Below are 26,845 nucleotides of genomic sequence, written 5' to 3' on the forward strand. Positions count from 1 at the left end.
TCACATACCCTGTCCCTCACCCAATGCCAGGTCCCTAGGGTGGCATTCACTTTCACTTGAAAGCGAAAAGAAAAACGGCTTGACTCATGTACCCAACTTGTACCAAAACAAAGTAATTACACTCTGGTTATCCAATAAAACATAATTTGAAATGATAGCCAACTTCATAAAAGACACACACACCATGAAACATCACACAATTTAACGAAATCTTTTACTGCAATATTATTCAAACCAGTGTAAAGCAGCTGCACTTTAAAAAAAATTAAAATTGAATTCTGAGGCATAATCCAAGAGATAAGAGTCAAAAAAAGCCAATATGTGATGATTGAGTATGCATGACCACAGCCCGTAATCTCTGCCCATCCTTTGCAGTGTAAACAAATCTGCTGATTGTTGATGGTATTGCTGAAAACATCACTAATCAAACCTTAAATACCAAATACATTTAAGCAAATAACACTCCGGTTACAGTCATTCTAGCTAATCGTGAAGGAAATCCAAATCGGAGACCAGTTTGAAAATGGCCAGAGCTACCCTGTAGCTGAGCATTAATTGACCAGCATCCTAGAGGCAATGCTTTCTCTTAAGTACAGAAGGCCTGAAACACAAAAGGAAATAAGGAAGAAGTCCAGGAGGCAAGAGCTAATGCAATTTCAAACTGGAATTACATCAGCAGCTTTAAACAGATGGCAGAATGGGAATAAATGTGTTAGCTCCTTTCTCTTACTTGGGTTTTCATTGTTTATATCATTAAAAATAAGGAGAGTTTAAAATAACATATATCGTCATGTAGCGACTCGCAGAAACACGCAAAACTAGTTGGAAGGGAAAGACTGAATTTGGTCATACTCCTGGTTGTTTTGAAAATAACTGGGTGAATTCAAGTAAGTAACTAGCTGGCTATTTACAACAGAGGTTTAAACCTTTAAAGACGCACTGAACTGGTCACCAAAAACTCTGGATAATTCAGAGACTGGTTTAAGAACATTTCTCCTGTGTGTGAGAAAGTGGGTGTCGTGGATTATGGACTCATACTCCCAAAGTTCAATAGACTTAATCAATTATCTAGTTAAGGAATAACAAAGAAATGCATGAGTGTCAGCACTTTATGTTCCCAGACCTCAACAGATAGCATGAATCTATTCTAGAATCATTCCTGCTACTAGAGGTTTAGTCTCAGAATTCTTCTCTGGACAGTGGATGCTGCTTGTTCATGACAAGAGTGGGTATGTGGGAGCCTTTTCCCCATCACTGCTCTCATCCAACTCATTCATTTTTTTCAGATGAAGAGATGGGACCCAAAGATGATAAAGTGCCCAGAAATATTGATCATGGCCAGAACTATACTGCTTTGCTCTATAAATGCTTACTAGTGAAGTCAAAGTCTCTCAGTCATGTCTGACTCTTTGCAACCCATGGACTATAGCCTGCCAGGCTCCTCTGTCCATGGAATTCTCCAGGCAAGAAAATTGGAGTGGGAAGCTATTCCCTTCTCCAGGGGATCTTCCCAACCCAGTGGTTTATAAATACTTATTTCCTATGTGCCTGGCACTGTGCTAAGTGCCCTACACGAATCACCCCATTTGAGCTCACAACAATCTTATAGAAGCAATTTTTGTTTCTATTTAAAAAATGAGGAATCAGAGTTAGGTCAAATACTGCTCTTCTTGTCAGGATCTTAGAGTAAGCTCACATGAAATCCCTTTCTCTTCTTTGAATTCATAGGAAAGTTAATACAATACTTGAAATGCTTAAAGCACATAAGAAATAAAGGGAATAATTTGTGGATCAGGAAGAAAAAAATCTATTTATCTATTTAGTAATATTTAGGAGTCAAAGTGGGGCCATGGGAATAGGAACTGCATATGAGCTCCCCCCAAATTTTGGGGGGCTCTGAAGTATGTCTGAGCTTGCACTGTAGGCTACATACACCCACCTCTATCAAAAAGTTTCTTATGAAATCATGGACGTGTTACAGAGGGGAGTGAATTCGTGCTGCACCGAGACCATTTTGTGAGGTGTGGACAGACAACCTGCCTCAGAGGACTTGGGTTCACATGTCCATTCTTGCCTCTTTGGGAATGTAGCTTTCATTCTCTAGGGATAAAAAAGTTCCTCATCTTCCAAACAGAGTATTAATGCTTCTACTGTGTACTCGTAGCTTCTTAAATTTAAGTTAGGTAGGCAGCCTCCAAGATGGCTCCCAGAGGATCAGTGATGAGTCATCATGCTCTGTAACAGTCCCCTTGCACACTGAACAGGGCTGACTTAGTGGCCAATAGAGTATTAGAATAATTATAGTGTGTGTTTTCTGAGGCTTGGTTATAGGAAGGATTATGCCTTTTCCTTGTTCTCTATCACTTCCTCCCAGGGAAACCAGTGCCATGCTGTGAGATACTCAAGCAGTCTTATGGAGAGGTCCATTGTGGCAAGGAACTGAGTCCTTGTGCCTGTAGTCAGCCCCAATTTGGCATCCAAACAAGCAAGCCATCTTGAGAGCAGATCTTCCAGGGCAAGTCATGCCTTATGATAACAGAAGGTCTAGCTAATGTCTCAATAGCACCCCCATGAGAAACAACCCCACCAGAACCACCCAGCTAAGCTTCTTCTGAGTTTCTGACCCACAGACACTGTGAGATAAAAAATGTTTGGTTCTTTTTTTAACCACTAACTTTTGGGAGTAATTTGTTATGTAGCACTAGAGCACTAATGTAGACATATATAAAATAATAAACTGTGAAATTCTATCTGTATCTTTCATAGGGAAAATTTCCATATTTTCATATTATCTGAAAATTTCAAATTTCAGGTGATCGCATTTGTACTTTGTACAAGTCATTTGATCTTTTGTCTTGGTTTCTCTGGCAAATGGGGAGTAGTGGAACTAATACAGCACCACAAGTCATTACTAACAGAAGATGTGAAGTCTCAAGTTTCAGGAATGAAACGCAAAGGGCTTAAACCAGCACTCTCTCCCTCACCCCCAGTATATGGAAGTTGGGATTCGAGATGGTGTGCTCCAAGATGACGCCCCTGAGACCTCACTTCCTATATTAGCATCCAGACCAGTCAGCTTCTTCTTAACATTTCACCCTAAGCCTGCTGAATCACCTTGATGATTTTTGCATACACTAATTGAAGGCTTTGTTTTTTTTTTGAAGGCTTTGTTTTAGGAGAGAAAATAACAGATACATATTTTTTCACCTACTTGTATTACCAAGAATCTTTATGACATTATGTCAATATTTCACACAATTAGTCATATCAAACAAGCTAGTATATTTCTTATTTCTTTTTTTTGTAAATTAACTAATTTATTTTAATTGGAGGCTAATTACTTTACAATATTGTAGTGGTTTTTGCCATATATTCACATTTCTTGTTAATTTTTTATCTTTCCATTCCTTGAAAACCAGACATGGATATATAATACTTTGTTAGAGCTTTTAACAATTTTATAAAGTTAATTGCTTTCATGGTCATTTGGGAGAAATTTTTTGAATTATCATTCTTCTTTAAGGGTTAAAAACTTTTCAAACCCCTTCATCTTTGGATCAGAATGAGATTTTTAAAAAGTCACATTGGGACCCCAAATATTAACTGATTACTTAAATCATGATATTTCTCCAAATTTGTGTTTATACAAATATTTCAATGTGAATTGAATGGATGGACTTATTGGGCTTTTTTTTAAAAAAAGAATTATCTTGTGGCATGAAAACATTCTCTAGGTGATATATTTTTCTTGGGAACTTGTCCTAAGGCTAAGAAACCAGAAGAGTTACAGTTAAAAAATATTTGTGTATTCTTTGTGTGTCTAAAACAGCAAATCCTAATTATTCTTACCAGTTGCTTTAATTATGTAAAATTAAAATGTTTTCAGCTTATTTCTCACATACATGTTGATATCGGAGGCTGTCCCCCACAAACATCTTTACTTAGTTTAGGTCTAAATGGGCAACAGAGAAGATCAGCTCAAAATTTCTTGAAGTTCAAGGACATTGGGTTCAAGTCTGATTCTGTTGCTGGGTGGTTGTGGGACTCAGTGTCCTTGTCTATATAGAGTGCAGTGCCTGGTGGGTGGTCTCTATAGAGTTCTTCTAGGTTTAACTTTCTGGCTTCTAGTGAAGCACTACAGACTTGCCTTGTGATAATGATGAGAGTACTCTGCTTTCTGATACGAAATAGGTAGACTTATGTCACCTCTGACTTGTTAAGGACCCTAAAAGGTACATTTCACCTCCTTAATTTCAAACAGGTGCAGAGTTGCCATTCCCATTTTGCCACAGAGGGTAAGAACAAAGTATGTAAAGTCTCAAACCACAAGACATTTGAGGCCTACTTGGATAGCTTTCTCTGAATGGGTCAATATTTAGAAATTAATTTTGTTTTCTGATTAAGCAGTAATAGTTGAAAAAAAAAGCACAAAGTCTCAAAACACAATAACTAATATCTATGGTGTGCTTGCTCTGTGATGATACTGTTCTGAAGCCTTACTTATGTTAAATCATGTAGCCAGGACATGGAAACAACCTAAATGTCCAATGACACATGAGTAGATAAAGAAGATGTGGTGCATATATACAATGGAATATTACTCAGCCACTAAAAGGAAGGAAATAGTGTTATCTGCAGAGATGTGGATGGACCTAGAGTCTGTCATACACAGTGAAGTAAGTCAGAAAGAGAAAAACAAATATTATATATTGATGTATATATGTGGAATCTAGAAAAATGGTACAGATGAACATATTTCAAAGGCAAAAATAGAGATGCAGACATAGAGAACAGACAAATGAACATGGAAGCAGAGGGAAAGGGGAGAATGGGACTAACTGGGAGGTTGGGATTGCCATATATACACTACCATGTGTAAAACAGATAGCTAGTGGAAAGGTGCTATAAAGCACCTTAACTCAATGCTCTATGATGACCTGGAAGGGTGGAAGGGGGTGGGTAGGAGGGTAGGATGTCCAAGAGGGAGGGGCTGATGTACTTCATTGTACAGCAGAAACTAACACAACACTATAAAGCAATTATACTCCAATAAAAAATAAATAAGGCCATCCTTACAACAAGACTCTGAACTAGGCACTGTTATTGTCTTCATTTTAGAAATGAGGGAACTGCGCCACAGAAAGGTTGACATAGCTCATAGGCATATAGCAGAGCTGGGATACAAACCTGGATATCTTGTGCTCTTAATCCCTCGCTGTACCTATGAAAAGATATAAATCTTACAAATGATCAGTAAAATGAAAATTACATACTATTTTTTAAACCATCAAAGTAGCAAAAAGTTTAAAATTTTAAATTAAATAATGTCCAAGGTAAAGAAGTGTATGGGGTATTTTCATGTAGTTCTAGTAAGTGTGTAAATCGGTACAGCAATTATAGGTCCTCTGGATAGAGGAGCCTGGCAGGCTACAGTCCATGGGGTCGCAGAGCCAGACACGAGTGAATGACTTTCACTTCACTTCACATATATATTTATTTAAATCTTTTTCTTCCCTTTTTACACAAAATAGGGATTATTATTACATGATACATTTTCCCTTTAAAGTCTGCAAAGTTTTGCTCCATGGACGCTCTGGAAACTCATGCACCAATCCCTGACTGTTTTACCCTTCCATGAGAGCCTGGCTGGGGATGAGGTCTAGGGTGTGGGCCAGGGGTGGGGCTAGGGGCTATAATATCACATGGGCTACCATTTATGGGTGTTTGCAGGGTTCTCCCAACCCTGCCACAGACCTGATGCTTCTGATAAAGGATTTAAAGTTTGGGGAAATGGGAACATGAAAACTATTCCTTTTAGCATGTGAGTTTATCACTTGACTTGTAGACACACTTTTAATCTGTTTGAAAGTAGGGGCCCATCAACAATTGACTTCCTCCCAGAAATGGGATCAAATTATGGAAGAGGACAAGAATCAGAAAACATGGTTTAAAAGGGGGGTATTTGACAACTCTAACCCTCCAAGTGGATTCAACTGTCTTCCAGTCTGCCTGCCTATATTGGTGGTGTTGCAAAGTGTCTGTTCTCATGGTTTATTCATGGTTATGAAGCACTGGTGCTGGGATGGGTGCTAGATGGAAACAATACATTAAGCATCTGGCCTGTGGTCCAGAAAGGAAGATAATGTGTACATGTAGAGCCCTGATTCAAGGCAGATCTGATGCATTGCAACTAGTGGAGCCCTAACCAATCTGTCTGGCTTTTCAGGTGGCTCAGTGGTAAAGAATCTGCCCATCAATGCAGGAGATGCGGGTTTGACCCCTAGATCGGGAAGATCACCTGGAGAAGGAAACGGCAACCCACTCCAGTATTCTTGTCTGGGAAATTCCTAAGACAGAGGAGCCTGGCGGGCTACAATCCATGGGGTCTCACACACGACTTAGCGACAAAACAACCACCACCAATCTGATAAATAAGGGTGTAATAATGGGGACAATAGGATGAAATTCTGCTATTCCTAAATCTGTGTTCTTGGGGGAAGCGGGAGTAATTTTCCTACTTTGCTCTCATTGATTCATTCTTGAACTCATAAACTTGAAGTCACAACCCTACATGGTTAGAATGTCACCCCTGTGTTGGCATTCCCATTTTGGTTGCCTAGAGAAGTATAGCTGCATTTGACTCTGGTTCAGGGGCATCAAACATTAAATACACACAGTCTGTTAATACCTGGGAGGCAATGTGGGTTTGAATCTTTCTGGCTCCACTTCCTTATCTATAAAATGAGGATTTTTTTTTTTTTTAACATCTCTCTCATTTACCTCTTTCTATATACTCCTGAGAATCAAATGAGTTAATGGATGTGAAAGCAGGCTCCATATTTTGACCACTATAGAAACGTACCATTATATAGATTTTTATCAGAGCTGCAGGTCTATCAAATGTTTATATTTCATCCTTGGTGACCCTTGCTTTTATGTGAAATGCTGTATTCATCTCACCGGGTTTTTTTTTTTTTTTTTTTTTCTGTGAGACTAATCTTTTTATCCAGTGTCTTCAGTTTGTTTGCTAGAAAAAAAGTTGTCCAGGTGACAATGTTGATATTCAAAAGCCAATCTGAAAACATTTTCCATCTAAGAAGTGTTAAAAATCACAAATGTGTATCTTTTAAAAAACCACTTTATCTACTATTTTACAACTTTAGTGAAAATATTATCTGTTTTAGGTGTATGTCTGCTCTGAATATTTCTGGCATTCTTCATGGGCTTGAATGTGGTTCCTGATTTATCCCTTTTAAATAACCTGGTGATCCCAAGGGGAATATCACAATCTATAAGTATCTCTATTAACAAAGAGATGGATTTTCCTTGGCTAATTACAGTATTAATTTTCATTTACAAGTTGGTAATTCTGAGCATCAATCCTTTCCATGTCAGTGGGGTGGGGCCACTGTTTTCAGAGAAAGCCCCAGGAACATTTTTTCTATCCTATCTCCAGTCGTGCCACACATAACAGAAAATGTAGGGGAAAAGGATAAGATAGTTTCCTTGATGGTAGACTAAAACAGGCAGAAATTTCTCAGGTTTCTTAACACACTCTCCACGCAGAACCACACCACTCTGGGTTTCATCAGCATCTCAGAATCCTTTTCATTATTCTCCCTGCCTCATCCTAATGAAATCTCATCCCCACACCAGGTATGAAAGCATTATCATCATTATTGCAATATTTATATTCCCATTCCACTCCCCCCTTGCATATTACATCCCATGGCCAGGTGTGAGAAGAAAATCACAAAGTAACAGCATTTCCCCACATGCTCTGTTTCTCTGCTTTGAACCCTCAGTCCAAGCTGCCAGCAGGAGCACCTCAAGGGCTTTTAGAAACTCAGTCGGTTCCCAGATGAGAGCATAACAAGATATTAACCTTCATACTGTTGTCCTCTATGATTTGGATTTTCCACTTTTTGAGTAAAGTCTAGTAATTTTGCTTCAAATGGGACAAAGGAGGAACAGGAAATATGGAGGTGCTTCTAGGGCTGGAGCTCGGGAATTAAGGAATCCCCACAATAGAAGGCTGACCCTTTCTCTCCTTTTATTATTGGTTTCAGGATAATGGAGATTAGAGGATGATGGAGATCTGGAAAGCATCAGAGATGAGAGGTCAAAGTATGGGATCTGAACCCGAGCTGGACCAGCGAGGACCCGTACCCAGTTGCCATGCGGGTGTGAGTGAGCAGCCTTGGCTAAAAGGGCATGAAGCAGAGCCAGTCCTCGGAACTTGTTTGGGTTTCCCATAACGCTTCAACATGGTACAGGAGACAGGGATCAACAGACTGGTTCCAAATAGGAAAAGGAGTACGTCAAGGCTGTATATTGTCACCCTGCTTATTTAACTTATATGCAGAGTACATCATGAGAAACGCTGGGCTGGAAGAAGCACAAGCTGGAATCAAGATTGCCGGGAGAAATATCAATAAACTCAGATACGCAGATGACACCACCCTTATGGCAGAAAGTGAAGAGGAACTAAAAAGCCTCTTGATGAAATTGAAAGTGGAGAGTGAAAAAGTTGGCTTAAAGCTCAACATTCAGAAAATGAAGATAATGGCATCTGGTCCCATTGCTTCATGGAAAATAGATGGAGAAACAGTGGAAACAGTGTCAGACTTTATTTTTTCGGGCTCCAAAATCACTACAGTTGGTGACTGCAGCCATGAAATTAAAAAACGCTTACTCCTTGGAAGGAAAGTTATGACCAACCTAGATAGCATATTCAAAAGCAGAGACATTACTTTGCCAACAAGGGTCCGTCTAGTCAAGGCTATGGTTTTTCCAGTGGTAATGTATGGATGTGAGAGTTGGACTGGGAAGAAGGCTGAGCACTGAAGAATTGATGCTTTTGAACTGTGGTGTTGGAGAAGACTCTTGAGAGTCCCTTGGACTGCAAGGAGATCCAACCAGTCCATTCTGAAGGAGATCAGCCCTGGGATTTCTTTGGAAGGAATGATGCTAAAGCTGAAAGTCCAGTACTTTGGCCACCTCATGCAAAGAGTTGACTCATTGGAAAAGACTCTGATGCTGGGAGGGATTGGGGGCAGGAGGAGAAGGGGAGGACAGAGGATGAGATGGCTGGATGGCATCACTGACTCGATGGACGTGAGTCTGAGTGAACTCCGGGAGTTGGTGATGGACAGGGAGGCCTGGCGTGCTGCGATTCATGGGGTCGCAAAGAGTCAGACACGACTGAGGGACTGAACTGAACCGAACTGAACCAACGCTTCAACTCTGTATCATGGTTTTAGAACAGATAGCAGGATCTTCAGAAGTCATCTAGTCTTCTTTTATTGATTAGAAACTTTTAAGCTTTTAAGGAATAGGAATTGTTGATATATTTAGGTAAACAGACTTAGAAAGTGACCTGTCACAAAGCTGAAACAGGAGGACTGAGTCCCGATGAGGGATGTTTCTGAGAACTAGAAAGGAACCTGGTGTGTCTGAAGGGCTTGGTGAGTCTGCATGTGTTGAGAGGAGTTTTACAGCTTGGTCAGACAGCTCCAGGAAAAATGAGTAATAGGTACACAGAAAACTAAGCAAATGAAAAAATAAATGCACAAGAAAATGAAACTACAGTAATTTCACTACATAGTTGAGTTGCATGAGATACTTACGGGATGATGATGTAAACGCTGTGTGTGAGGGAGAGAGGGAAGTCGAGTCTTGGCTAGCAGGCACTTACCCAAATGGTAACTAACTAATGGAAAATCAGGAACTAGAACTATACACATGTTATTCAGAAACTGGGAGGTAAATTCTAGAAGAAATCATTAACATAATTCAAATGGGCTGCTACCGAGAGCAGCCCTTCAGAGTGGAGCAGGGGACTGCAAATTCTCATGACTAAGCTGACAGTTCTATCTTACAAGATACAGATTTTTTTAAAGGATATTTATGCATTTAAAGGGAGTCACTGGAACTGTCCATAAATATATAGTGAGCTCTTATATGTGGCCAAATGATGTGCTTTTGTCAATGAAATGAGACCAGAAGTGAAGTATCAGGAAAGAAGTGTATGATCCACTGTACTCCCTTCCCTATTTCAGCCTTTGTGCATCTGGAGCTGGATTTTCCTGCCACTGGGCCCCTGAGGAAGAACAGCAGAGAGCAAAGCCTGTCAGTCACCCCATAGCTGATAGGTAATAGGAGGGAAACTGAGCCTTTGTAGTTTTAAGACACTGCAGGGCGGGTTGTTCATTAAAACCTATACTCAAAGCTTATCTAACTGCTATAATTACTTCAATAAAGGTAGAATCAAGTGAAAAAACCAAAACTATGGAAATAGCCCATTCCATCCAAGTCACTGAGGGTGGAGCAAGGGGTAGAGAAATAAGAGTAGTGACAAGCAACTATGAAAAAGACTTATAGATAATTCACTATATATCTATAATATATATACATGTAAATATATATACACATGTACATATATAGACAAATTCAATATGTATATAAGAAAATTTAAAACTTAAATTATATATTTATAATATATTTAATAGATGTAAATTTTATATTATATTCATAAAATATAAATGTTATATATAAATATATGTTATATATTAATATAAATATTGATAGGTAGAATAATGTTCCCCAAAGATGTTCACACTCTAAGCCCTGGAACCATATTCGACAGGGTACCACCTATTGATTCTATATCTAAACCATCTCTAGCTTCCTCTCCACTCTTAATGCTCTTGAACTGACTGCTTCTCCCCTCCCCTCCACACCTCATCACATCTCCCCATTGCCTCCAGTCCTTTCAGTCAGTTCAGTTCAGTTCAGTTGCTCAGTCATGTCCGACTCTTTGCGACCCCATGAATTGCAGCACGCCAGGCCTCCCTGTCCATCACCAACTCCCGGAGTTCACTCAGACTTACGTCCATTGAGTCGGTGATGCCATCCAGCCATCTCATCCTCTGTCGTCCCCTTCTCCTCCTGCCCCCAATCCCTCCCAGCATCAGAGTCTTTTCCAATGTGTTAACTTGCCCAGAATATTCTGTCTGCCTGGAAAACTCTTATTTACAGTTTTTCTCAAGATCTGGTTCTTATGCCACCTTCTCTCTATGAAATTAACCTATTCTTCATCTGGACTCCCCACACATTTATCACTGACTTCTAACATCATTCTAGCATTTCCACCTCCTCCACAAAATAATGAGCTCTTTTTGTTTTATAGTTAGAGAAACTATGGCCCCCAAAGTCTAAATGATTTACTCAAATGAAAGTTTACTCCGTTTATCAATAGCAGAGACAGGTCTAGAAGACATTCTAAAACTAGGGCTCATGCCCATGATAAAATGTATACTGCTGCCTTTGGCTACAGAGAAGCATCTGCTGGGCTGAACCCATGACTGTCTTTGAGGTTAAAGCTGTACCCCACAAAGGACCTGTTCTGCACTGGGGGACAGAGCCAACACTCTAGTTGGTGGGCCTGCGAGTGTCTGCGTCGAGGGGCTGGGTGGAGATGTTTCGGCTTTGCTCGAAGGATGGCCTGTGGAGAGGAAGTGCCACTCCGATTTGTGAGTCGCCCATTTCCGCTCCACAGAGGCTTTGTCAAGTAGGAGCCTGTCAGCTCTCATCTCCATCTCTCTTACCCCTGGGGCCAAAAGTCAAATTCGGTTTCTGTGCACTTGTTTGATTTTTAGTGGCTCCTCTGGCAGCCCCAGCTCCAGAACCTTAAGCAAGTGGCTTCTTTTGAAAGTTTAAGGTGGAAATCTCTGAGCTGGTCCCGTGCTTCCTCTGACAAGTGTGTAATCGATGGGAAATCTCTCACTGGAGGCTATCCTTTCCTGAGTCTTGCTAAAAGGCACTTTGAGCAATGGGAAGTGCTCTTAGAGACCTTTTACAATGGACTGAGCTGGGCTAAAATCGTCACCTTTTTCCTCCTGGGTGACCATTCACTATCACCAACCTTTCTGGCAACTGGAGAAGAATGTGAAGATACAGACAGAAAAGAAATCATTCGCTTAATACATACAGGACAGAATGTTCTTAGGGATGGGCAGGAAAGCAGTGACTTGGAAGAAGTTTGTGAAGGGTGGGTGGATGCTGCACCTTTGGGCTTTGGTCTTCCGCCTCCAAGTATCCTCTCTCCCAGGGTTCTCTGCTTTTGATTCCTGGGGCCACCACCACATCTGGCCCTTCCCTACCAACCCCATAGGGAACACAAACCCTTTCCCTGTTTCTCTTGAACATAATTAAAACAGGCTAATACTTTCCAAAGGGGCTTCACTGACACACTAAAGATAACAAACAGAAAATATCAACAGCATTGGAAACCATCCAGCTTACTAAGGGTCACATCTCGATCCCAAGAACCCCAGGAACAGGTTTAAGAGAACTTCATCAAGCTTCCCCTGATGCCGTATCCTGCTCCACCCTAGTCTTGCATCTTCCTTCCCCTGCAGGTCCCCTGCCCTCCTCTCAGCTAGAAGGCCTCCAGGTACCATTCTGCTTTTGAAACCTGGAAGGTGGTGTGGAGGATGCTTTCATTCAAATCAAATCATAGCAGGAAGGAAACCAGTCAGGAGACAATTGAAATCTAAATTAAGGCAGTAGAATAAAAAATGTAAGAAATATTTAGGAGTCAGAATAAGTAGAATTTGGGGACCTATTAGATACAGGGTGGAAGGGTTGAATCTTCCCTTTCTCGTCTTTTAAGGAATCTGTTAAATTTAAGTTGAATTCCCTATACCTTTTGAATGTTGGAAATGATACTGCTAAAAAAAGAAAAAAAGCTTGGGGCTGGTGCACTGGGATGACCCAGAGGGATGGTATGGGGAGGGAGGTGGGAGGGGGGTTCAGGATGGGGAATACGTGTACACCCGTGGTGGATTCATGTTGATGTATGGCGAAACCAACACAATATTGTAAAGTAATTAGCCTCCAATTAAAATTAAAAAAAAAGAATTGGAAAGAGGGGAAGCACAGAGACACAAGGGGTAGATCAAAATTTTGTTATTAATGAAGACATATGGAATGGCATGTCACCTTCTAAAAGTATAATTTATTAAGGTATATTTTACATACAATAAAGTTTCCACACATTAAGTGTATAATTGAGTTTTGACAAATGCATACATCCATATCAATCAATATAAAGAACATTTCCACAACCTCAAAAAAAAAAAAAATCCCCTTGTGCCCTGTCCAGTCAATAGCTCCACTCCCATCCCTAGGCAACCACTGATCAGCTTTCTGTAACTAGAAATTAATCGTGCATGTTCTAGAATTTCATATAAATGAATCACATAGCATATAATCTTCTGTGTCTGATCTTCTTTCATTTAGCAATGTTTTTGAGATTCATTCCCATGTATCATTTTATTTTATTGCTGATTATTATTTCACCATTCAGATATATCACAATTTGTTTATCCATTCACCTACGGATGGACATTGAGCTGCTTTCAGTTTTTAGCTGTTAGAAACAAGCTGTCCTGAACATTTGTATGCAACTTTTTGGGTGAACATGTATTTCCATTTTCTTAGGAAAATACCTTTGAGTGGAATTGCTAGATCATATGGAAAGTACATGTACATTTAACATTATAAGAAGCTGGCAGCTCATTTGTTAAATTACAGAACACTTCCTATCACTATTTACCATAATTCAAGGATGAAGGAAAAACAAATTTGGCCCAATACTACTTGAATTATCATAAAATTTAAATTAGTGGCATCTGAATTAATGAGATTGAGCCATTATAAAATGTTAAATTAATATAAAAATGGTTTGAATGTTTAATTCATATGAAAAGAGTGGTTGTAAAAGAGTATGATAGGTACCAAGGGAAGAGAAATTTTGTGAACTTTGTATATTTCCACCCAGAAAAGAACAGCAATACATTGTTATTTTTATCAATGGGATTCAATTATATAAAATAAAACTGTGATGTGCTCTAAAAATGTACATAGGGTATTACTGTTTTACTTTAATGGAAACTATCATGGGACTGGTTCCAAATAGGAAAAGGAGTTTGTCAAGGCTGTATATTGTCACCCTGTTTATTTAACTTATATGCAGAGTACATCATGAGAAACGCTGGGCTGGAAAAAGCACAAGCTGGAATCAAGATTTCCGGGAGAAATATCAATAACCTCAGATATGCAGATGACACCACCCTTATGGCAGAAAGTGAAGAGGAACTAAAAAGCCTCTTGATGAAGGTGAAAGAGGAGAGTGAAGAAGTTGGCTTAAAGCTCAACATTCATAAAACAAAAATCATGGCATCTGGTCCCATCACTTCATGGGAAACAGGTAGGGAAACAGTGGAAACAGTGTCAGACTTTATTTTGGGGGGTTCCAAAATCACTGCAGATGGTGACTGTAGCCATGAAATTAAAAGACGCTTACTCCTTGGAAGGAAAGTTATGACCAACCTAGACAGCATATTCAAAAGCAGAGACATTACTTTGCCAACAAAGGTCCGTCTAGTCAAGGCTATGGTTTTTCCAGTGGTCATGTATGGATGTGAGAGTTGGACTGTGAAGAAGGCTGAGCGCTGAAGAATTGATGCTTTTGAACTGTGGTGTTGGAGAAGACTCTTGAGAGTCCCTTGGACTGCAAGGAGATCCAACCAGTCCATTCTAAAGGAGATCAGCCCTGGGTGTTCTTTGGAAGGAATGATGCTAAAGCTGAAAGTCCAGTACTTTGGCCACCTCATGTGAAGAGTTGACTCATTGGAAAAGACTCTGATGCTGGGAGGGATTGGGGGCAAGAGGAAAAGGGGACGACAGAGGATGAGATGGCTGGATGGCATCACTGACTTGATGGACATGAGTTTGAGTGAACTCCGGGAGATGGTGATGGACAGGGAGGCCTGGCGTGCTGCGATTCATGGGGTCGCAGAGAGTCTGAGACGACTGAGCGACTGAAGTGAACTGATCATGGGACCTGTAGCATTGTAAACATTATAAGCATTGTTTTGCTTATAAAATCATGTGGATCCAGTATATGCTATGATATCATCTTTCTGAGGTGACTCGGCCAGAAAGCTGGGACATGTATGTTGCCAGATAAGCCAGAAACTTGGAAAATTATAGCTCACCTCTTCTTAAGGATTCCCCTGTGAGCGGGAGCCTTAACATTGTCTCTAGGGGACTAACATCTCCAGGAGCAGCCTAATCATTGGCCCAGACACTTCTTTAGAAACTGATTGACGGCAGCTGCCAATCTAGATAATCACCAGAGAGCCCCAATTAAAGCTCTCTGACCATCGATCTTACCACCAGGGCTTGGGACTTTAATATAAATCCACAAGTGGAAAAAAAAATTACCCCCTGAGGAAAAAAGCAGTGTTTTTATAGTAGGCACTATATTACACAGCCATATTATACATTATTTATAATTCCTAGATCCATTTTAAACCCATCTTCTTAAATGTTGCATTGTTAGTCTAGTAAGATTGTTACTTAGAACCTTTCTTTTCCCAATTCTTCACTTTGTAAAGGGACATAGTAAATCTGGAAGAAAATATAAATGAAGGGGTATTTTTAGAATTGACAAAAATAGGAACTATTTTAAAGTGATCTGTACTATTGTCATTGCTGGGACCTTCATTTCATTAACCTCCTAAGGAGGAAGTGCCCAATGTTTTCACTAATCCTCCAGATGAGGCCAAGTTTAAAATACACTCTCCCTATAAGGATTATGTGAGGATGTTAAAACTTGGCCAGAAAGGTGACAAGCTATCTTGATAATTGAGACAATTCTGGAATTTGGCTGGTCTGTCCAACTGCTACGAACTAATGGTGGGTAATCAAACACAGCAGGTCTGCGCAGATACAGGCAAATGCCAAACAGCTTTCTGTATGCACAGAATTCAGCTTAATTAGTCACAGAGGAGAAATAGGCACATTTAAGCTAATCCAAGAAATCGTTATTGTTCAAGTTGCATTCATACAAACATAAAAATTGTTGTCCTCTTAAAACAAGCAGCTCCTACCTGCAAAGGGAGGGCACAGGAGAGAGTCATCTGACCTTTATATAAAAAAACTGTCCAGAGGATGCATTCTCTCCATCATTTCTTTTTGTAGCTATATCCCAGGCTTATTTCTCAATAGCTCTATTTCACCCCATAGATGATAAATGTATGGTGCACGCTAACTCAAGAGTGGCTACTGACAAGAAATACAAATGGACTTTTAAAGTGTTTGGGTAGTTTTTCGGATGAAGAGCTACAGGTGCTGCTGGGAAAAGGAGATATAGACCTGGCTATTAAGTCAGGGCTTTCTATGACTGTGTTGAGGGGAGGGGGGCAGTCTTTATCGACAACTGGAACAGGAATGGCAAGTGAGGGTTTTCCTGTTGTCCCAGAATTGCCACTAAGACTGAGCGGTGAGCAAAAGGCACTCAGTGTCCCACTTTCTAAGTCCTGATCTCTCCAGGGAGGCTTTGGGTGGTTGCGCCCAGCCACAACAACACAGGCTTATTCAGAGAGCTAATTCCAGAATTAGCCATCCCACCCATCCCCATTCCTCCCATATCCCCACCTCACAGGAGAACAGGATGTGGAGGTCAGAGAGGGTCAGCCCTGTGGGTGGTGCTGCGTTCACAGAGAGCAGCTATTCCCTTTCATGAGTAAGGTTAAGGAGAGCCTTCCTGTTCTTAGACCATCTTGAAGTGATGTACTTCCGCTCTCTAACTATTAATATACACAAAGGTAGGAGGTGCCAAGGGGCTTCCCTTGTAGCTCAGTTGGTAAAAAGTCTGCCTGCAATGCAAGGGACCTGGGTTCCATTCCTGGGTCAGGAAGATCCCCTGGAGAAGGAAATGGCAACCCACTCCAGTATTGTTGTCTAGATAATCCCATGGACAGAGGAGCCTGGCAGGCTACAGTTACAGTTTATGGGGTTGCAAGAGTCGGACACGACTTAGCAATGAAACCATCACCGGCAGTGCCTACAAGAAGTGGGGCTGACATCTCATTGATTATCACTGTTTAGGCTGTGAAACTTGAATGAGAAAAAGAGAGAGAGTCTCCCCATCTGTGTAGGTGTAAGTGGTGGTGGGGGCTACAGCCCCGACTGCCCCCACAGAGAGGACAAAGAGGCATCTGCATCAGAGGAACATCATAGGAAAGCCACCAGCTGGGGTACAGTTGGAATTTTCTTTCGAATCTGTCAAAAGATCTTTAATGCACGAGGTTGATGTTTGGGCACAAGTCCCTTTCCACCTGACACGTAGGAGCCACTATTGTCCTCCCCAAAATGATAGAAGATGAGGTAGAATAGCAGGCATCCAGCCCAGAAGGCCATTGCTGTACCCAGTTGCATAAAGAGACATCTGTACCTCTCTCCTCCCTCCTCCCCTACCTGTACCCAAAGCTCAGCACCCAGAAGGTGGAAGGGAAGGTATTTGAAGCCACATGCAGCTTCCCTTCCCTGGGTCCCAAGTGCTCAGGGCAGAGGTGCTGGCCTGTGCGAGGGTTATTCCTTCTCTGTCCCTGGATGAAAATCTAACAAGTCCCACAGCCTTCCTGGGCACTCTCGGGTAACAAAAAGTCCTGATGTTTTCACTCACAAAGGTGTTTTCCTTTCGGCAAATAATGACCAATTAACCTGCTTCATTCATTCAAACATTGCTTCATTCAGTGTTAAACCTCTCCACTCCCCTCCCAGTCCTGGTAGGCCTCCGGCCTGGAGGCTGTGGTGGGTCAGCTGCATTCCTAATCTTTCCCCATCTGGCTCTTCTACTTCTTAGCCACTCACTGGGCTGTCTCTGGGGTTGGAAATAAGATGAGGGGTAAAGAGAGAAGTGAGGGACAGGAAAAGGGTTCCCTGACTGGGTAGATGCAATCCACCCTTTGAGCAGGGTGGAGTACCATTGCTGATTCTGTCTCCTGAGTGATGCTTTCAAAAGCAACTCAGGGACCTCCCCTCTGTAGACTCTGACTGTGCTCCCTTGATGTGAGTGAAGCCCACTTCAGCCCCTGTGTATCTGGGGATCCTTCCTATTGTATTTTCAGGCAGTCCTCTCTGGGGGAGTCCAAGATGATCCCAGGCTAACTCCTTGCACCCTCTTTCTACTGAGGCCATATCTGGTCCCTGAAATATCCTCATCCAGCCAGTTCCCCACCGTTAATGGAAGCCCTTGGCTCCTGACACAGTCTCCAATCTGTGCCCATAAACCCTTTTAGTAGGTTCTTGGTTGTGAATTGACTTTAGACTAATTTGTGGATTTTTGTCTGATAGAAATGCAAATGACTTTTGTTTGGTGCAACAGATACTTCAATGGGTTATGATTTCTGGTCCTATTGGAAACTTTTCTATCTAATCCTTCAGTCTTTACATTGCTACAAATACTTAGCTTCTCAAATGCTCTTCTAAATGGTTTTAACATCTTAGTGGATCCCTCATGGATTAGCAAGTTGAATAAAATATTTGACTTGTGTTTATTTCATACTTGAAAGAGTCATAATTTTATCTTTTTGAAAATCATTCCTTACCAAGATTAAAATCCAACACTTTCTGCTAAGAAATTCTATTACCGTTTGATGACAGTACTACCTTACCTGTCTATAGCAATTTATAGTATGCAGCTGCTTTCCTACGGTGAGACGCTCCTTGAGGACAGAAGCGGGCCGTCTTGTGCACCATTGTGTTCCTTCTGCCTGGCATAGTCTCTAGTACAAAATAGGAGCCCAATGAATATTTGCTTTGAATCTCATTTGGTGTTCTCATGAGGTAGAGAGATTCACAAATGAAATGTATTTGGATGGCTTGCCCAGCGTCACACAGGTAGTGAATTAAGAACACTGGAACTCAACCAGACCTTATTTCTAGGGCAGTGCTTTCTGAGGATGCTACAATTGTCTCTCATGTTATAAACAACCTCTTAATACCCCCATACAAATTAGAAATACTTCCTGGCTAAAAGCTTCCTTAAGTGACTGCTTCTGTTAGGATGCTTCTAAAAAATTTTAAACATAATTCAATAACTAAAACTTTGCAATTTATGGTCATAAACATGAAGTTATCTAAGGTCATGGCAATAATTTCTAGAGAAGTAATTAAGTAAATTTGAGGAGGATGATTTGTGACTGAAACACTGGAGTCATGTTTGCCCTAATAGAGCAGTGTGTCTTGGTTGAAGAAAAATCCAAATGTAAAGAATCTTTGTTTTCCAAGCAAGTCACAATTAACACTAGAAAATCAGGAGCTGATTCCATCTGTAGCTGGAATTTCCTTTAGTCCATATTCTTGTTTCCTTGGGTGCCAATTGGACTCCCCTCTCCCTTGCCAAAAAAACAAAAAAAATCAAACAGACAAAACAGAAAAGTTGTTGGTCCCCTTAAAATATGCCTGAGTCCCCATTTCTTTCCATCTCCTCTGCCAGCACCATATTATAAATCATTGTCTATTCTTATCTGAAGTGCTAAAAAAATCTCCTAGCTCATCTCCCTGTACCTGTTCTTATGCTTCTCTCACATCAACACCACAAGTAAAGTGATTTTTACAAAACAATCTGACCTTGTACTTTTAAGCCCTCTCTGTGGCCTCCCGCTGCTCTTAGATTAAACCTAACTCCTTAATGTGGGCTTGATGCCCCACGTGATTTGTCCTTGCCTGACTCTCTTTCCAGTTACCTCCACCCTTGCTCCCATGGGACCTTCCCCATCTCAGACCCTTTGCACAGTGAATCCCTCTTCCTAGAAAGTTCTACCTTTGCCTTCATTTTGCTAATTCCTGCTCCCCAATCAGGGCTCAACTTCAGTGTCCCTTTCTTGGGGAGAATGCCTGTGCTCCTCCAGCAGGAGCAGTCATGCCTGCAATCTCTTTTACCGCATCTGCCTTCCCCCCAGACTCTAACTTTCTTGAAATTTATATTGTCTGTAGCCCTAAGTTCGCCGTGCGTAGCACAGTGCCTAACGTATACAGTATTTTACCAGTTCTCAGAAGTGACTTTTCTTTTTTTACTTTTTAATATTTCTGAAATCAGGATGCAACTTTCAGTCATTAGTATGTCATAAGTTAAATGGCAGTATTTTTCTTTCTCAGTGTAAGTGGAATAATTGTGTATCATATAACCAACACTATCTTGCATTTGAAGAAATATGTTGGCTGCCACATGAATGCTTACGTATAATAAAAAGTCTTCAATAATTTGTTTATTTTTTTTGCCTGAATACAGAAATTCTACTACTTATGAATGGTTGGGTTCTGAAAGACTATTTATGAGTAGCAAAGCAAAACAGTCAATTGCTGTTTCCTCCACTGGTCATGGGCAGAATCAGTGCATTTTCACCTGACATCTACCTAGATGCCATGCATGTTGGAAGTTCATTGGGAAAGGAATATTGTATCTGAGACAGCTCATGTAAACTCCTGCCTGCTGCTCTGGTGTCTGCTGATGCAACTTCTGTCAACACGACTCTGTATCCCAACCGCTGCTGTCAGCATCTCCCCTGCCAAGGCTGATGTCATATCAGCTGCCCAAGCTCAGATCAGCTGCCCCCATCGCTGTCCTCCTTCTACACCAAATAGCTCCTTCTCTGCTAGCTGAACAGAACAGGCCTTTGGTGCTCACAAGACACCTGCCCTGTCATACATTCAGAACCCTTTGCTGGGAGCCCAGCTAGAGCCTCCTGGGAGAGAAGCAGGGAGCTATAGAGTGCTTGATCACTCGTCATGCTCCCACCTTGATCATTGGTCCACAGGCTTCAGGCCAACCAGAATGCTTGAACCATTTTTCTTTGGGATCCAATTCTAACAGAGAAACAGTGATATATAGGGCCTAATTTGCCTTTACATAAAACATTAGCCCATTTTTTTCACCTCCCCTTCTTGGGAATCAGCTTTTTCTTTGATGGAGATTGTACCCCCTGATCACTTACTGAGAAAATTCCATCCATATCCATGGGCATGTTTCAACCCTTGCACAAGTAGACTTACATAGAACAGGTTTATTCAATTGACTGTGGCCTTGCTAAGTTGTACTCATGATTGACGAGGCTGCTATTTCTGGGTGTCCTCTCCCATCATTACCCTGCCTGGGGCTTTACAAAATAGCTGGGTTGAATCACACTGACAGAATCTTTTAGTCACTTTCAATTCTGCCAAGGAAATATAGACATGGGCGTTCAGCTTCTAAATTAACTTTGATTCCCTCCAGACCCTGATCCCTTTTAGGTCACAAAGCATCTTAAAACTGAGCTGGCAATTTTCATTTAAAAGAAAAGGAAGAAAAAAGGAAAACAGATAAGGGAGAAATAATTGAAGCAAATATGACAAAGAATTAAGATCTATCTCAAGTAGACTGTTACTCAAAGTGTAATATAAGTAAAGATCTTAATAAACAATTGGCATCAGCTCAAACTTTCTAAGCCTGAATGGAAGCGAGGACAGAACCATCCAGTTAGAGGGTGCCACCGAACAGTGATTGGCAGAGGGCTCTGCCCTCAAGTGCAGCAAATAATGGCCTTAGGAGACTCTAGTAAGTCAGGAGACACATGTGGGTTTGAATCCAGTAAACCAGAGAAGACCATCTGATGAAGTTGCCCCAGCTCAGGGACCAGGAGCAAATGTCGGAAGCTGAAATGTTGGGAGGATTACTGGGTATATAGACATTGAGATCCCTTAAGAAGCCAACTGAAATTACCTAATGAAAAATTTTAAGTGGGGGCAAATAACATCATTTTTGATGCTAGAGTAATATCTCAAGCACATATCATAAATTTTGAGGAATTTCTGATCTTCAAATGGAATAATTGGGCATCTGATCAAAGGAAATCTCCAAGGCAAAGGGCACCCCCAATTCCTTTGGGGTTCAGGCTAGAGGCCAGACTGGGCCAGGAGAGAGGGAGGATCTTTTCACTTGAAAATGCATCTGTTACCATGGGAGAATCTTTGGGAATCAGCTGTACTGGCAGGGGAGGTCTATGGTAGCCAGCAGAAGCCCAAAATAGCAAGGCTGCTCTCTGAGCAGGAGCCTCTCCAAAGTGATTCTGCTCTTCTCTGATATGGCCAGGCATTCCCTGATGTGGACTGTCAGTCAGACACTCTACCTGTGTGTGTGGAATGGAGGCTAGATCAGAGAGTTGGGTGCAGGAAGTTTTGTCAATATAAAGCTCCTCTGATAGACAACTGTAGCCCTGAACTAGGATTACATGGTCAACCATTCGGTTGAAGACTTTGAGATTCTAAGTCCATCCAAGTAAGACCTAAGAAGAATTTATCCACTTTAATTTTGGGCAAATACAGGCCATTATTCAAATATAAACATACACACATACACGCGCACACACACACACACCCCCCATAGAGGGGCTATTAAAAAACTTTCTACAACATTGAAAATAAATGTAACACTCAGAGATAGATAAAGTGAAGTCACTCAGTCCTGTCCGACTCTTTGCGACCCCATGGACTATAGCCTACCAGGCTACTCCGTCCATGGGATTTTCCAGGCAAGAGTACCAGAGTGGGTTCCATTTCCTTCTCCAGGGGATCTTCCTGACCCAGGGATCAAACCCAGGTTTCCCTCATTGCAGGCAGACACTTTACTCTCTGAGCCACCAGGGAAGCCCCAGAGATAGATAAAGGCAATTCTTAAAATGCTTATTTCATCCAGGTCATGGAAGTAAATTTTAGAGAGAATCTGCCTAATACCGTTGAGGAAATCAGAACAAAGATTCTAAGAAAGAAGAGATAAAAGATGAGATAATAAGACAATATATAAGCAATGAAGTAGTTAATTGAAGAATAAATGTAAAGACAACACTACAGTAATTTGATAACTGGCAAAGGCAATAAAGGAGAGAACTAACTTCAGAAAATCAGATCTGTAATGCAGAGGGTAAACGAAGCAATCTCTCAGAATGCACAGGGAAAAGATATAGAGATTGAAGTGATTAAAGATATAAATGGAAGTTAGAAAATGAAGCATCAGCGTGTGGGTCTGCTGATTACTAGCTCTAAAACTCTTGTTTCTCCTGAGTTTTAGGTGTTTCTTCAACTATAAAATGGGATAATAATACTACTATTCCATAGAGCCATGCAAAGATTCAGTGAGATAAAGAGTATAAAGTACCTAGCATTTAGGAAGCATCAAATAACTATTAGTATTACTAGTGTTTCTTCCACTGTTCTTACATTACACTATTATTAAATAAACACAGAGCCACACGGAAAAAGTCAGTACTGTGCTCTGTGTCCTAGGGCTATCAACTAAGTTTTGTCTACAGATAGATATTTTTTTCTCAAGAAGGGCTCATGGCTGCTACATTTCTTGAATCCTTTTTATATTTGTTTTTAAGGATATCTCCCTATTACCATCATATGTAAATAATAATTTGATGGATATAAAATGCTTGTGAACAACATCCTCTATAGCTCTGTACACAGTATATACCAGCTTCCTGACACTGAATGTTGCAATGGAGAAATCAGAGGCCAGTTGATTTTTTTTTTACTTGGAATACTTTACGTAGAATAAAAATTACAGCCACAATACTCTTTTTTTCATTGCAGTAACTCAAGATATGCCTAAAGAGTTTTTATTCTGAGTGGGTTTTTTTTTTTTTTTTTTCCTTTCTGAAATGAGTGCTCTGTTTTCCTGCAGGTTCAGCTCTTGGTCTATAGAAGTTTTCTTTTATGATATCTTGCAATGCTTTTATGTCTCATGTTCTCTTTTGCAGAAACTCTCATATGTTATGTTGGTTTTCTTTTATCTTCCATGTCATTGTTTTTCTTTCTAATTTATAAAAATCTTCTTACCATTTTCTTGGATATACTCATGTTCTGATTATTGCAGTTTCTAAGGTGACTCCTCTTTCTATAGTGGTTTTACAGTTGTGTTTAGTTTCTTTCTTAAACATTGTAAGCTCCCTTTTTCTCCTTTGGCCATCTTAGAATCTCTTCCTTGAGCTCTTTTTCTGTCTTCAGTACCTTCATTTTCTAAAGGGCCACGTACTTTTTAACTTCTCTGGAGGGAGAAAAGATTTATCTGGATTTTTTTCTATATTCTGGAGTAATTTTCCCTTATAACTTGGAATGATTCTATGTCAGATGTGAATTCCTAATCTGATTTTCACTTCTTAACTTTTCTTCATTCTTTTTCTTTTTGTAGTGTCTATGTGTGTGGTCCATTGTGGGTCTTTTATTCACCTGTCTTTGAGAGGGGGTCATTCTACCTAGTCTTCCATTTTCTCAAAAGTGGTGTGGTATGCTTAGGAAGGGCTTCCCTGGTGGCTCAGATGGTAAAGAATCTGCTTGCAATGCAGGAGACCCAGGTTTGATCCCTGGGTTGGGAAGATCCCCTGAAGAAAAGAATAGCAATCCACTCCAGTATTCTTGCCTGGAGAATTCCATGGACAGAGGAGACTGGTGGGCTTTAGTCCATGTGGTTGCAAAGAGTCAACATGATGAGCACCATGCACGTAAAAGAATGGACAGTGATCTGAAGCAGCTGAAGTGTTGTGAGAGTCTGTCCTTCTGAAGATATTCAGGGAATCTGTCTCTTAATTTTTATTCTTTTCACATTTCAGCTGAGCAGATCATCCAGATAGGATGCAGATCTGGCTCACAACAAAAGCCTGACTCACGTTTAATGTCCATCTCGTTTACGTGCATGCGTGCTCAGTCATGTCCGACTCTTGTGACCCCATGGACTGTAGCCCACCAGGCTCCTCTGTCCATGAGATTATCCTGGCAAGAATAGTGGACTGGGTTGCCATTTCCTTCTCTAGGGAATCTTCCTGACTCAGGGATCAAAATCAGGTGTCCTGCTTGGCAGCCAGATTGTTTACCATTGTGCCACATGGGAAGCCCTCCATCTCATTTACTTTTAGAGAAGTCTGGACCATGCTGAGGTCTGGAGGGTTATATATCATCTCTCAGCATCCTTCTTCAAATTGATCCCCAATTCACTGATATTCTGATATTTGACAGATAATCTCTTGTGCCTATGACTTGGAATTTTGTAGCTCTATTATTTATTGGAGATGCAGTTTTCTTCTCTATTTATGTTCTTTGGATTATTTTAATAGGTTATGACCCAGATAATCATGATGGTGTGGTCACTTACCTAGAGCCAGACATTCTGGAGTGCAAATCAAGTGGGCCTTAGGAAGTATCACTAAAACAAAACTAGTGAAGGTGACAGAATTCCAGCTGAGCTATTTAAAATCCTAAAATATGATGCTGTTAAAGTGCTGTACTCATTATGTCAGCAAATCTGGAAAATTCAGCAGTGACCACAGGACTGGAAAACGTTAGTTTTCATTCCAGTCCCAAAGAAGGGCAATGCCAAAGAATGGTCAAACAATTGCACAATTTCATTCATTTCACATGCTAGCAAGGTTATGTGCAAAATCCTTCAAACTAGGCTTCAGAAATAAGTGAACCAAGAACTTCCAGATGTACAAGCTGGGTTTCAAAGAAGCAGAGGAACTAGAGACCAAATTGCCAATATTCGTTGGATTATGGAGAAAGTAAGGAAGTTCTAGAAAAATATTTACTTCTGCTTTATTGACCATGCTAAAGCCTTTGACTGTGTGGATCACAGCAAACTGGAAAATTCTTAAAGAGATGAGAATACCAGACAACCTTATTCTCCTGAGAAACCTGTATGCAGGGCAAGAAGCAACAGTTTGAACCTTACATGGAACAACTGACTAGTTCAAAATTGGGAAAGGAGTATGTCAAGGTTGTATACTGTCACCCTGCTTATTTAACTTCTAGGCAGAGTACATTATACAAAATGCTGGGCTGGATGAATTATAATCTGGAATCAAGATTGCCAAGAGAAATATCAATAACCTCAGATACACAGATGATACTACTCTAAAGGCAGAAAATGAAAAGGAACTAAAGAGTCTCTTGATGAGGGTGAAAGAGGAGAGTGAAAAAGCTGGTTTAAAGCTCAACATTCAAAAAATGAAGATCATGGCATCAGGTCCCATCACTTCATGGCAAATAGAAGGGGAAAAGGTGGAAGCAGTGACAGATTTTCTTTTCTTGGGCTCCAAAATCACTTCAATCATGGTGATTGAAGCCATGAAATTTAAAGATGCCTACTCCTTGGAAGAAAACTATGACAAACCTAGACAGTGTTTCAAAAAGCAGAGACATTACCTTGCCGACAAAGGTCCATATAATCAAAGCTTTGGTTTTTCCAGTAGTCCTGTACGGATGTAAGAGTTGGACTATAAAGAAGGCTGAGTGCTGAGGAATTCATGCCTTTGAACTGCGGTGCTGGAAAAGACTCTTGAGGGTTTCTTGGACTGCAAGGAGATCAAACCAGTCAATCCAAAAGGAAATCAGTCCTGAATATTCATTGGAAGGACTGATGCTAAAGCTGAAGCTCCAATACTTGGCCACCTGATGTGAAGTCAACTCATTGGAAAGGACCCTGATGCTGGGAAAAGTTGGAGGCAAAATAGAAGGGTGCGGCAAAGGATGAGATGGTTAGATAGCATCACCAACTCAATGGACATGAGTTTTTGCCAACTCCAGAAGATAGTGAAGGACAGAGGAGCCTGGCATACTTCAGCCCATGAGGTGGCAAAGAGTAGGACACAATTTAGAGACTGAACAACAACAATAGGTTATAAAATGGGCACTCTAGTAAACAGACTTCTTACCAGAAGTCCAAGGTAGTGTTTTGAAAATAAAAATCTGGTGACATCACCCCCTTAGTCTGCTGCAGTAATATAATCTGCTCCCCATCTGCATCTCTAGCCCCTTCCTGCACTTTTGTCTCCTTCACCCTTCTGTATCATGTGACATAATTACTTGTTCTCCCCCTGAAATCTGTTTCCTCATATTTTTTGTTCTCTCTACCTGGAATGTTATTTCTCCTCCTCTCCATTTGCTAAACTCCCCTCCT

This window comes from Bubalus kerabau, chromosome 4, assembly GCF_029407905.1.
Source record: "Bubalus kerabau isolate K-KA32 ecotype Philippines breed swamp buffalo chromosome 4, PCC_UOA_SB_1v2, whole genome shotgun sequence".
NCBI lineage: Eukaryota > Metazoa > Chordata > Mammalia > Artiodactyla > Bovidae > Bubalus > Bubalus kerabau.